The sequence below is a fragment of the Vicugna pacos genome, chromosome 9 (genome assembly GCF_048564905.1).
Source record: "Vicugna pacos chromosome 9, VicPac4, whole genome shotgun sequence".
NCBI classification, from domain to species: Eukaryota; Metazoa; Chordata; class Mammalia; order Artiodactyla; family Camelidae; genus Vicugna; species Vicugna pacos.
The window spans coordinates 39,410,609-39,424,538 of NC_132995.1; the positions used below are offsets into that span (position 1 = coordinate 39,410,609).

The window sequence follows — 13,930 nt, forward strand, 5'->3', positions numbered from 1 at the left end:
GTTATAATTAGTCTGCTGACTAATAGATTGAAATCTCAAAATATATAAAATATTTATATATCAGGGGATAACATTTTATATAATATATATAAAGATGTAAAATATATATGAATATATAAAATACAGAAATATCTAAATTTTAAAATACATACTATATATCAGGGATAGCATTTATATACAACTCTAAATAAAATTTTATAAACTATATAAAAATATGTTTTTTATATATATATATATCAGGGGACTTTAAGTGCTATGAAGAACCCTGGCACAAGGTGAGGGTGATAGAGCAAGGTGAGGCAGCGATGGTTAGGTAAGGTCTCTCTGATGAGGTCCTTGTGAGCAGAGACTTGAAGGAAGTGAAGGGTAGACCCTGCATATTTCTGGAGGAGAGGAGTTGCAGCTATTGCAATGCAAAGGCCTTGAGGTGGGGACATGCTTGGTGGATCTGAGGAACTTCAAAGAAGCCAGCGAGTCCAGAACAGAGAGACGTGGGGGAAGCTGACAAGGGATGAAGTCAGGATGCGGGTGGAGGGTCGGGGGCAGATCATGGGGCATCACAGACCATGGCACAACCTTGGCTGTTACTCTGAGACCATTGAGATGCCACAGGAAGGTCTGGGACAAGAGAGTGACATGGTATGACATAGTACAGTAAAAGGATGGTTCTGGTTTGAGTCACTGGTGGGAGCAAGGTGGCCCTTAGGAAACTATTTCACAGTCCAGGTAAGTGATGATGGTGGCTTGGACCAGGGTGAGACCAGCGGAGGTAGTGAGAAATGGTCACATTCTGGATGTATTTTGAATGGAGAGCCCGTGAAATGGCTGTGGATTTCATATGGGGTCTGAAAGAAAGAAGAGTCAAGGATGGCTACTAAGTTTTTAATCCTCAACAACACAGACGATAACTGTCCAAAACTAAAGGCATGTGAGTGGGTGGAGAGGATGGAGACTGACTGTGGACACTTTGGGATTCAGATGCTAATGAGACTTCTAAGAGAAGATGCCGAGTGGGCAGCTGAGAGTCTGAGTCTGGCTTTCAGGAGAGAGCCTGGAGTAGAGGTGGACACTGGGGACCTGTCAGGCCATTACTAAATGACACGACCAGAGGTGTGCCAGTAGACAGAGTCGAGGTCCTAGAACTGAGCTCCGGGCAGGTCCAGTGTTTATACAATAGCCAGAGAAATGAAGAGGAAACAGCAAAAGAGGCACAACCTGGGGGGAACTGGGAGGAAACCAATCCTAGAAGCCACAGGAAGGAGGTGAAAATGGTCCCTTGTGTCAAGTGATGCTAAGTCAAGTAGGATTTGATCAAAGAACCAGCCTTTGGTTTTTGAGTCATGTAGGTGATAGGTGACCATGACCCAAGCAATTTCAGTGGGAGGATAGGGACTGGAACTGGTGCAGGAAAGAACGGGGGAGCAGAGAACAGAGAGACAAGTAGACAACCTGTGTGAGGAGTTCATTCTAAAGCAAGGCAGTGAAATGAGTGGTAGGTGAAAGCAGAATATGGTTTCAAGGAGAGGCTTTTGTTCTGTTTAAATTGGAGATAAATTATAAGCATGCGTGTGTTCGTGAGAATGACCTAGTAGAGAAAGATGGGCTCATTGCAAGAGAAAGGACATTATAGGAAAATATTTTCACTCATTTTATAGTGGAGGAAGCTGAAGTTCAGAGAGGTGAGGTGATTTCACTGAAGCCACACAGCTAGTTGGCCGTGGATCGGGATTCGGAGCAGGTCTGGTGGACAGAGTCAGCATTCTTAATGACTTCCTCTATTTGATTTAAAGCCTCCCCTGGTTCAAAGTTCACCTCTCCCTTCATGTAGCTTTCTCCAAATATCCAAGCCAGATGTGATCTCTGCTTCCTGCCTCTGACCACTCACACAACCCAGTCTTGGTTTTTTTTATTACAGCTATTTGTTTTCTGTCTTCTACCATATTGTAAGTGTCTTGAAGGCATAGAATATGCACAATAAACCTCCTTAGCCTTCCCATCCCCTAACACAGTGCCAAGGGCACGGTAGAACCTCGATCAATGTTTGCTCCAGGCAGGCAGGTGGGAGGGAGAAAGGAGTGCAGAGGAGGAGGAAGGGAGGGATGACTTTTCATAAGACTCCTCACAGGTTTGACGCCTCATATATTATGGCCTGTTTCTTCTGCCCCAGATGAAGGGACTGTATTTACTTTAAACCTTCCTCCTAAGAGCTGTTGCCTCTTTACTCATGTCTCTGACTGTTTTCTGGATCTGCTCCAGACCCACCACTTCCTGTTAATAATAAATCAGACCCTCAAATGCTCTGCAAAGGAGAAGGCTATCCATGTGCGCACCTGTTAGGTCAAGAACCACCTGGAGAGGAATTTCACTCTCTGCTAATTGTGGCTGGGAGGCAGCTGCAGACGGAGCCAGTGCATTTCAATTCACAAACGCCTGAAGGTCTCCTGCTTGAAGCCAGATCCTGTGCTGGGCAGAAGGGATACTAAGAGGAGCACGAGACTCTTCTTGCCTCCTCTGGCTCATGAGCTCAGGGGGAGATGACTGGTAATTGCAGAGCCTGCCATGCGCTCTGCTGGGGAAGCACTGGCCTCTGTGGAGTAAAGACAGGGGCAGCGCTTTACCCCTGGGGGGCGGAGGGGAGGGACGCCCCAGTGTGAAAAGGAGCTTGTTCTCCCAGCCAGCTCTCCCTCCTTGCAGCGTGGGCTCCCACATCCCCACCCACTGCAGCTCAAAGGGTGTAGCCTGCCAGCCGTTGTCAGCCATGGACACTGACCCCCAGAGTGCATCAGGCTGGCCAGGGCCACTGCCAGGCCCAGAACAAGACTGAGGCATGAGGACACCAACCCCATCTCTCAAGAAGAAGGCAGGCACGTTCTGGAACATCCCTGAGAAGTCAAACCTTACGTGTCATTTAATAATAGTAGGCATATTGGGAAAAGTCACTCGGGAGTTTCCCAGTCGTCCTTGGAGGATGAGGGAAGGGGCACAGAGACAGAGGAGCAAGTGACTGGGAAGGACCCTGATCTTTCTGGGAGATGCCACAAAGAGCAGGCACTGAGACGAAAAGCTGGAGGACACCAGGGCTGCAATGAAGTCCATGCAGAAAGTCAGCCCTCACACTGGGCGGTCCCTGCAGGGCAGGGGAGTGGGGCTCCTCCAGCTTTCAATTTTCTGTTTCATCTGCAAGACTTCACAGAATTCCCTTTGAAGAAAGCTTCCCATGGGTTGTTTAAAATCATTTTCTTTTTGTCACAAATTCGGGAACCAAGACATGGATAGGACAAGATATTTATTTAAGATCACACAACAAGTTACTGATGTAAAGAACAAGGCTTCCTGACTCGCAGGACAAGTTTTCAGATCCAGCCTCTGAGGCTGGGGAAATTCAGCGGGAACAGCCCTCAGTGGAGCCAGCCTGGTTGTCAATGAGTCATCCTTCTACCAATTTGAATGAAGCATAGAAATCTTACCTCCTTTTATATTCCTTTACCCTCCCTCATTTATAATATAACTGTCCTAAATATTTCTTCTTAATACATTAATAACCACATTAGACAGTGTTACAATTTTTGCTCCAAGCCTCAAACCTAATTTAGAAAACTTCAGAGAAGAAAAGTCTATTAAACTCGTATTTTTGCTTACTGTCTTTCTTCCTGATGTTCCTGAATTCTTTCCTTTATCATCTTCCTTCTGTTGACAGAACTCCCTTTATCCATTCTTGTAAGGTAGGTCTGCTGGTGACAAAGTCTCTTAGTTTCCCTTCATATGAAAATGCCTTTGATTTACTCTCCTTGATTTTTAAAGACATTTTTGCTGCATATAGAATTGCATATTGACAACCCTTTTCTTTCAGCTCTTGAAAAATGTGGTGCCCCTTCTTCTGGCTTCTCTGAGGTCTCTGATGAGAAGTCTACCATCATTGTTCATAGCAGCACTATTTACAATAGCCAAGACATGGAAACAGCCTAAATGTCCATCAACAGAAGACTGGATAAAGAAGATGTGGTATATTTATACAATGGAATACTATTCAGCCATAAAAACCAACAACATAACACCATTTGCAGCAACATAGATGCTCCTAGAGAATGTCATTCTAAGTGAAGTAAGCCAGAAAGAGAAAGAAAAATACCATATGAGATCGCTTATATGTAGAATCTAAAAACCAAAAACAAAAACACAAAGCATAAATACAAAACAGAAATAGACTCATAGACATAGAATACAAACTTGTGGTTGCCAAGGGGGTGGAGGGTGGGAAGGGACAGATGGGATTTTAAAATTGTAGAATAGATAAACAAGATTATACTGTATAGCACAGGGAAATATACACAAGATCTTATGGTAGCTCACAGAGAAAAAAATGTGACAATGAATGTATGTATGTTCATGTGTAACTGAAAAATTGTGCTCTACACTGGAATTTGACACAACATTGTAAAATGATTATAAATCAAAAAAAATGTTAAAAAAAAGAAGTCTACCATCATTCAGTTTGTGGGGTTTTTCCCCCTGTAGATATCACTTCTCTCTCCCTGCTTTCAAGATTTTATCTTTGTTTTCATTTTTCAGGAGTCTGAGTGCGATGTATTTTGGTGGGCATTTCTTTGGTTTTATCCTGTTTGGCATTTGCCTTAACTTTTTTAAGTTCATATTTTTCATCAAATTTGGGAAGTTTTCAGCCATTATTTCTTTGTGTTTGGTTTTTTTTTTTTTTAAGGCCCTACCCTCTCCTTCCAGGACTTCAGTTACACAAATATTTGATCTTTTTTATAATCCCACATGTCTCTGAGGCTCTGTTCCTTTGTGTTCAGTCTGTTTTCTCTCTGGTTCTTGTTGGGTCATTTCTGTTTTTTCTATATTCAAGTTCACTGATTCTTTCCTGTTTTGCCTCCACTTCGCTGTTGAGCCCACTGAGCTTTTCATTTCAGTTCTTTCCTGGTTACTAAATTCCCATTTGGCTCTTCATTATAGCTCTTCTTCTTTACTGAGACTTTTTCTTTCTTTGCTAAGGCTTTCTACTTTTTCATTTGTTTCAGCTGGTTTTGTAATTGTTCACTGAAGCATTGTTTTGATGGCTGCTTTCAAATCTTTGTTGGATAATTTTCACATCTCTTGTGATCTGTGTTGACATCTACTGGTTGCGTCTTTCTATTCTGTCTGAAATCCTTCTGCTTATTGGTATGATTTTGGTTTCTATTGAAATCTGGACATATGTTTGGGTATTGTGTTGTGTTATGACACTCTAGAGTTTATTTTAACCTGGCTGGCTTCTTCTGATACCATTCTGGTAGGAGCAGTATCATTGATGACCATAGAGGGGAGGGGAGGGAAGGGAAAGGAAAGGAAGGGAAGGGAAAGGAAAGGAAGGGGAGGGGAGGGGAGGGGAGGGAAGGGGAGGGAAAAAAAGAAAAAGAAAGAAAGAAAGAAAAGCTCCTATCATAGGTAGCATCCTGTGACCTTCGGTGACAACAGACAGGGATCTCCTCATTCCTGCTGGGTGGGAGGGAGTTCCATCTCCCAGTACCCCTCTGTTGCCATGAGTCAGTCTGGGAGGGGTTAAGACGGACTCATGACTGCTCCTCATCTGACTTCCACAAACACCCCGGACTGGGTGGTCATGTTACAGTGGGCAGGGATCAGCGTCCTGGCTCTCCCGGGAGCCTCCTCTGACACCACCCAGCAGGGTGGGGAGAGGCACTTCATTATTCTTGTGGCAGGTGGAAGTTCAAGCTCTCCACACGGTCTCCACTGCACAGAGAGGGGGCTCCTTATCGCCCCCCAGAAGGGACAGAAGTCCCCACTTAAACTCCCCTGGCGTTACCAGGCAAGGGCTCCTCCTGGGGAAGAAAAGGAAGCCCAGACACCGCAAGCAGCCTCTGCTCGTGTGGCCGGGAGTGGGGCCACTTCTTTTTCCTTCTGAGGCCTTTGGCTGCAGTGTGAAGATTACTGCACTGAGGTTCGCTGTCTTGTTAGGCGACCTCTTTTCCTGGTCCTTTGACTACACAGTACAGGCTTTTGCTAGGTTTTTGTTTTGTTTGTTTGTTTTGTCTGCACCTATTAGTGTCTGAATTTCTGGCTTCTTCAGCTACGAGTCTGGATAGACAAAACAAACAAAAATCCCAAGAACACACAACAACGGTGTCATCCCTCAGGTCCCCACGTTCCTAGCGGGTCTGCCTTCTCATTTCCACCCCTCAGAGTCTTCTTACGCCTGCTTTGTTTGTAACATCCAGGGTTTCGAGCTGTACTCAGCAGGCGGAACAGGGCAGAGTACATCTACTCGACCTTCCTGTGAGTGGAACAGAACTAGATTGTGTTTAACAGTGAATATGCTTTTGTTTCTAATCTGACTTTTTTGGGTCATTCTATCATGATGTAATTCCTATAACTGAAATAGTCATTAAAGTGAGAGTTATAAAGAATTTATTTTTAATGACATGCGTATGACAAAGTATAGCTGAGGTAACGTGGTGCTTTTCAGGATGGGCCCTGGAGTGCACAGCTTTTATTCAAATTCTCATCCTGCCCCATACTAAACATTGTTTCTTTATTTTAAAATATTTTTTCATTAAAGCATAACGCACATACAGTAGAACTGACCCATGTTAAGAGTACTGTTCTGTGAGTTTGACAAATGCATATAGTTGTATAAGCATCGACACATCGAGATACAGAACAGCTTCAAATATTATTTTAAAACAAACAGGCAAGAACTTTCAAGACCCCTAAACCCCTGCAGGATGTAGTCTGGGCTCTTTGCCAGGGGTCTGGCCTCTGCCTCCAAGAGCCTAGAGTTTAGTTAGGGGAATAAGAGCAGTTAGATGAGGTGACTTTCAGCTTCAGCCCTGGCCCAGGGTACCTGGGTGTTTTCAGGCTCTAACTCAGGCTGGGCAGGATATATACGTGCTGCGCCAGAGATGCCACAGGCAGCGGGGGCTCAGAAACAAGAGAGACCCTGAGCTCCTTCTGCCCATTGACTCTGACAGCCTATTAATTTTCTGAGAAACAAACCACTCCAAACCTTAACGGCTTAAAACAGCAAACACTACTGACTCTCGCAGCTCTGTGGGTGAGCTGGGCAGTCTCCTGGTCTGTGCTGCGTGGTCTCCATGCTCACGCTGCTGGCAGTTGGCTCTGGCTGGTCTAAGGAGGCCTCGGCTGGAGCTGCTCATCGTGGCTGCACAGGGTCTCTCGTGTTCCAGCAGGCTAGCTCGGGCACCTCTACTAGACTGGGAAGCAGGGTTCCAGAGAGCAGTATGAGTGGGTGAGCCCTTGAGTGTGCAAACACTACTCAGGTCTTTGTTTGTATCTCATTTGCTAACATCCCACTGACCAAACTAAATCTGGATTCAAAGGAGTGGAGAGAAAGACTCCACTGCTTGATGGTAGGTAACACAGAGTTATATTGCAAAGGGACAGGAGGAATTTTGTGGCCATTTTTGCAAACAACCTACCATATTGCATTAGAGCTAAAGGTAACAAGGTACAGAGACCTTCCTGAATGACCAGCATGGATATGGACAGGGCCTGGGGTTAGCCCTCCACTGCCACAGACTCACAGCTAGCGCACTGAGCAGAAAGCCCTAGGCATCTGGATGCCTGATCAATCTCAGCCTTCCTGACCCCAGTTCAGGCTCCCCGTCCACCTAACCAGTCCACCACAATCTTTAACCTGGCCCTCCATCTCTATTCTCACTCCCTGCCATCATCAATCCATGCAGCACCCAGAGGAAATCTTCTAAAATGCACACCTTCCTCTAAAAAAAAAAAAAAGTGATGCTCCCTACTTTTTATATACTAAGAGGCTGTGAGGTTGAGCAGTTAATACACAGGCTTTGCAATCTAACAGACCGCTTGCAAATCTGGCTTCATCTATTTACTAATGGGTGAGTCTGGACAAGTTAATTACCCTTGATAAGCTGCCGTTTCTCATCTGTAACATGTGAGTTAAGGGTCTTGCACAATGCCGGGCACACGGTACAAGGGGCCTTTGATGATGGCTCCGTCCCCGGCTGTAGTGCAAGTGGAGTTCTGACCCTGAGGCGAGGATGCCCACAGCCTCCAAGGTGTCCAAAACAGAAGGGGGTTGTTTTCTTTGCTAAGTTTTAACTTGCAACAGACAGAACCCTTGCTGCAAAGTAATTTATTTGTTGCCTCCGGGCTCAGGTTCGGAAGGCTCCCTGCTCTGTTTCAGGCTGATTTTCCAAACATTAACATATGGCAAGAGCTCACACAAAGCCAAGAATGTAAAATTGCTCTTCAGGAGAAGGTAGAGTGAGGGCAGTTCAAAGAACCAGGGGAGAGACAGGAGGCAAAGACTATCCAGCTAGCAGGGTGGGACAAGGGAGTGGAGGTTAAGCTGAGTGCAGAGCCCAGAGTGGGAGGTAGGGGCTGGGGCTCCCAAGGAGGGGAGTTTGGATTTGCCCAATGAAAGTGTCAGCAACTATTCTTCAAAAACCACCTTCTTTACAATCACTCTACCTAGTCTCCCCAAAACCCACGTGAGGTGAGTATTACGTATTTTACAGAGTATGGAACGGAAGATCATAGACGTTGTCACTTGCCCACGTTCACACAGGGAGCAAGAAGCAGAGCTGGGATTCAAACGTGGATCTGCCTGATTCCAGACTCCACACCCTTTTCCCCAGACCTCTCCTCCCTGGAGAAGTCTCCACTGTCAGAGGAGGAAGTGCCCTACTCTTCCATGTGACTCAACTCTCTTTTAACAGGTTGAGAAACTGAGGCTCATAAAGATTAAGCAAGCTCCCCAGCTCACAGGGCCATAAGGGGTAGAGACATGATTGGTATGTAGGTCAAGGGGCTCCCATAGACCCAGATCCCTAAGTTGGTCCTCAGTGAAACCCCAGCTCGTGGCTCCTACCTGCCTTTCTGCCTGTCTGCCCATCACAATGCCAAGTGTGACAGATTCCTGCTGTCGGGTCATACCGCCCCTGGCATTCGTCTCACCTGCCTGAATCACCTGCCTTGACCTCTTGGGCTCTGATAACCCTGTGTCCAGCCTGCTTCCCCAGGTTCAGACCTAAGAGCAGGTGACATCTTTTGTTCACCTCTTATGATAGCAGCCAGTGGGTTCCTCTTCACATCCCTGTATACTTAACCGCTCCTGACTCATTCACCATTAAGGGTCCAGATACCACCTCTGCAGAAGACAGTGTGGGTTGCTGGGAACAAGAAGATAACGAACCTAGAACCCCTGCCTTCAGTGAGCTTGTATTCTCCAGAGACACAGACCCCCAGGGAGATGGCCGCAGGGCATGGGGCTCGGCTGGCTTCCCCGCACTGCTTCCACCACTTCAAGGAGTGCCCGCCCCTTTTGATGGAAGAGGTGGGATGTCTGTATTTTCAAAAAGTCTTGCTGCCTGAGCTGCGAACAGTGGATTAGAGGAGACACAGGAAGTGTCAGGCTGCCAGGCCAGTCAGGATGCCGAGAGCATGAGGCAAGAGAGAGAGAACGAGGAATCCAACAGAGGAAGGCACAGCAAGGACAGGGGAGACAGTGGAGGCAGCAAGTATAGAGAAGGTGGTGTGAAGAGCGAACAGCACTTGCTGACCGGCTGGCAGGGGCGAGAGGACACAGAAAGAGCTGGAGGTAGTGATGGGCTTGGTGGCTGCCCAGGTTCAAGCCTGGGGCACTGGAGGTGAGCTCAGTTATATGCAGAGCAAAGAGCTCTTTACAAATGCACACCTTTAACCAGCTAATAGGAATCTACTAAAAAGAGAAAGAAATAATTACCACCAAGCTGCAGTTCAATACGTCGCGGGCTCATTGCTCTGACTGGCCTGACCTCTGGGATGCAAGACTTTGTCATTGCCAGGGAGGAGGTGGCGGTTACCCCAGCGTGAGGATTCACACAACCCAATGCTCCAGACTTCTGTCAATGACAAAAGAAAGAGGCATACTTAGCATTTAACCCGAATTCTATTAAACTTCTTCTTTAAACCTGAAAAGCATGCATCTCAAAATCTAGTAGCATCTAAGGAAGAGAAACTCAGACTGCTTCCTCCAAATGCAGAGGCCAAGAGGTTACAAACCACAAACTGGGCATCATGAGGACCTTCGAAAGCCTTTCGATACTTGCCTGAGAGACAGTTTGACCCCCAAGCAACAGATGGGAAAACCGAGGTCCAGATGATACGAGCTGCTCAAGATTTCACCCCTCACTTCTGGAGACAGACTCCCAGGAAGGGGTTTCTGCGCACCAGAACAGCAGAGGGGTCAAGTGCATGAGACCTGTGTGAGTCCAAAGCCAGGCATCTTGGGTTCTGACAGCCCAGTGTCCAGCCTGTTTTCTCCAGTTTGGAGCTAAAGAGACAGGGACGATCTTTTGTTCACCTCCTGTGATCCCCATCCGATGAGTTCTTCACAGCTTTCCTCACTTAACCACTCCTCATCCATTCACAATTACGGGTCCCTCAGAACTCCCACAACAGACACTGGGTGGGCTGCTGACTCAGCTCCGCTCAGCTGCCCTCTCACATCTGTTAGAGGGAAACCGCCAGTACCTGCCTCTCTCCCAGCCGGTCTGGGACGAGTCGGAAGGATGAAGCATGTGACGCACTTTCCACAGCAACTCCTGTGCAGTAAAAACCCAGTAACTCATCCTTCCCAGCCCCCTCTGAAGACCCTCTGATGGGAAGCCTGGCCTGCCGTCCCAGTGAACAGTTCTGGCAGATCCGCAGGGCTGGGTGATGACGGCGGTCTGCTCCCAATGCAGCATTTGGCGTGGGCGGGGGACCCATGAATTTCTGCACTAGGAGGAGTACAGCAGGGAGGCGAATGTATCAGCGAGAGAGACAACAGCAATGCTCCTTTATAAGGTGACCTTTTTTGTCTTTTCAGACACGCATCCTTTCAGCGGCAAAGAGGCAAAGGCTCCTTATAGCCTGTTCCTTGATACAGACACACAGATGAATCAGAGACCAGGGCTCCCCCAACAATCTTTTTAAGCGTCATCTCAACAGGCCAACCAGGTGCCCCTCTGAGGACTCTACTCTTGTGTAATGAATCACCCCCAAATTTAGCAGCATAACCAACAACTGCTTACTTAACATGCTCACAGAAGCTGGGGGCACGGAATTCAGACAGAGCACAGAGAGGATGGCTTTGCTCCACCCCCACGATGTCTGGGACTTAAGCTGGCAAGATTCAAATGGCCTGGAAGGACTTGGAATCATCTGAAGCCTCCTTCATTCACAGGTCTGCTCCTGGATGGGATAACTGAATGGCTGGGCTCAGCTGGGATGGTCTCTTGGAACAGACAACTTTTCCAACTTGGTGGTCCCAGTACTCCCAGACACAGTATTCCAGTGAAGAAGGTAGAAGTTACACAACCATTTCAATCTAGTTTTGAAAGTTACATAGTGTCACTTCTGCCATATTCAATTGGCTGAAGTAGTCACAACCCACCCAGATTCAAGGATCAAGGACGTAGACCCCCATCTTTGGAAATAAGGAATGTCAAAGAATTTGAATCCATGTTTTAATACCTCCACTGAGGTTGTTTCAAATGCCTCTCAAGGGGTTCAACAATCTCCAAGGTAGGATTGGCGCATCTTCCAACATGCCATGGCACCTAAGAACTCAGAGGATGTTTAGGGAACTTCTACCCCTATACTTTAGAGATGAGGCCAGAGGAAGGAATTGAGGAAACTGAGACCAAGAAAAGAGCAAATGGCTTGTCCCACACATCATGGCATACTTGGGTTTTCAATCATCCATGGAGATTCAATCATCTATGGAGAATTTGGACACCTGCAACTCATGGATAAAATGCAAAAACAATTTTAGCCTTTTGTTTTAACCTTTTCCACCCTATTTCTCACCATTAGCTGTAGGATGCAGCCTGGGGAAGAACTACATGATGGGTAAGTGGGTGGATCAGCTCAGGACCTGGACATTCTGATTGTCACCCCTTGCACAGGTGACCCCAGGGTCCAGAGAAGGGATAGCTCATGAAACCAGACCCACACTCAGGCTACCTGTAGTAAACACTCCACGCAGACAGATAGATATGTTTACGTTACTTGGGGGTACATTTCATAAAGTGAATTGAATCCACTCAACTACTATTTGTGTTTCCCCTAGAAGATACTAGTGAGCAAATACCTCCAGATATTGCTGAGACAAGTAGACAGCTTGGACATTTGAATCAAGATGCTGGCAACCCAGGCTTGCAAGGCAAGCAAGCTGTTCCAGATGGGTCCTAAATAGGGCCATTTCTTGCTCAAGTGAGCGGTTCTTATGTGCGGCAAACAAGAGAGGGGTGAGAAAAGTCTTTATAAACAATTAGTGTTGTTAGTCCTTACGAACACAGGGAGGTCTCACCTTCCTCAAAGGAGAGGATCCTGGCTTACTGCGGGAGTTATAACAAGACAGCACTAAGTGATCTACAGTCTGGCGGCATCTCCTCGGCCTTCACAATTTCTAGAAGACCCCATCTACCACCGTCTCCAGCCGACCACAAGACCTTGAGGGCTGATTCCAGGCCATTCATTTGCTGTTCATTCCCGCAGTGTACGACAAAGGGACACACACACAGTAGGAGCTGGAGTGAGTAAAATGCCTTTGCTGGGTAACTTAAGTTAAGTTAACTCACTAAATGTGAAAAGTCCTGGCACACTGTGGGTAATCAGTGACCGGGAGTCGAACAATTTGCTGATGGAATCCTTGCATTTTGAGTTCCAAAGGGCATTTATACATTAAGGGACAACCTGCACAAAGAGGAGGTGGGCCAGAAGAGAAAAGGGGAGGCCAGAATAATGAGCCCAACCTTGCAATTCTCTCCCTAAGGCAGAGGCCCCCGGAGGCAGGCCAGGCAGTGAAAGAGGTTGCCTGACTGTTTTGGGAAAGAAAAGCATAAATGCCTACAATTATTCTCTAGAGGCTGAATGTCCCCAGTCTAACCAAGGTCACCTGGGGAGCATGTCCCCTAAGTACGGAGGGGATGCTTTAGTTTCTAGTTACAGACTTTAAGGTTAGAGTCATCAGGGATTCTACCTAACTCTTTCTGTGGCTACTTAAAATACTGGCTTCCAATTAAGTTTTTCATAGGACAGTAGTTCTCTTATCTACCTCTTCCCATCAGTGGTCAAATGGTGAAATTATCTCAAAAGGCTTAAAAAGGAAATGAAGACACTTGAGAAACACTGACTCTGTGTGTGTGTGTGTGTGTGTGTGTGTGTGTGTGTGTGTGTGTGTACACACGAACATATAAACACATGCAGAATATCACATTCTGGCAATGGCTGTATTTATAACCTTCCTTTCAGAGGAAGATATGGATTCTGGCATTTCCATGTTCCTTTAGTAGATTTTGTTAAGTGCCTACTATATGCCAACTGTTACGTTATCTGCTAGGGCTTCAGAGATGAACAAGGCGTCATACATGACCTCCAGGGAGTCTCAGATTAGAAGTAAAAATAAAAAGAGGACTGGAGCAGTGGAAAGGTGGGGAGGTTACTACCTGGAAGAAAATCCTTGAGTCTCTCTGGAGGTCATGAAGCCCACAGCCCCTTCCTATGTTATGTCCCAAGAGCTGAGGGAAGTGTTGTGGAGGGCGAGGGTGTATTATTTCTGGTCATTCTGTGGCCACCGAGGGTGCCGTGGGAGCTGACAGCGTGACCCCGAAAAGCAACAGAAATACAACTATTTCTTTCACCTTTCAACCTGGTTCTAGAACTTCAGCAAAGGGCTGTTGGTGCTAAGCCCAAATGCACAGGGGACAGAATTTGGCTTGTATCGCACAGACCTTATTTCACACTATCCCAGCCATCAGACCTTGAAAGAGAAACTCGAACTCTGAATCAGAGTTCAAGCAACACCTACCCCACGTGGTTGCGCATTAGATGGCAAACATAAACATGTTTCAGGTATGGTGGGTGTTTAGTCATATTAAGTAGATCTTTTCTA

At 46.5% G+C, this 13,930-nt stretch overlaps 1 long non-coding RNA gene across 1 annotated transcript in view; it reads right to left on the bottom strand.

Annotated features, from left to right (window-relative positions):
* LOC116281908 (uncharacterized) overlaps positions 1 to 13,930 on the bottom strand; it is a 554,075-nt gene that overhangs the window by 243,670 nt on the left and 296,475 nt on the right. The window contains exon 5 of the long non-coding RNA XR_012075708.1: positions 9,755 to 9,893. This is a non-coding gene — a long non-coding RNA (uncharacterized lncRNA). The remainder of the gene's footprint in view (positions 1 to 9,754; positions 9,894 to 13,930) is intronic.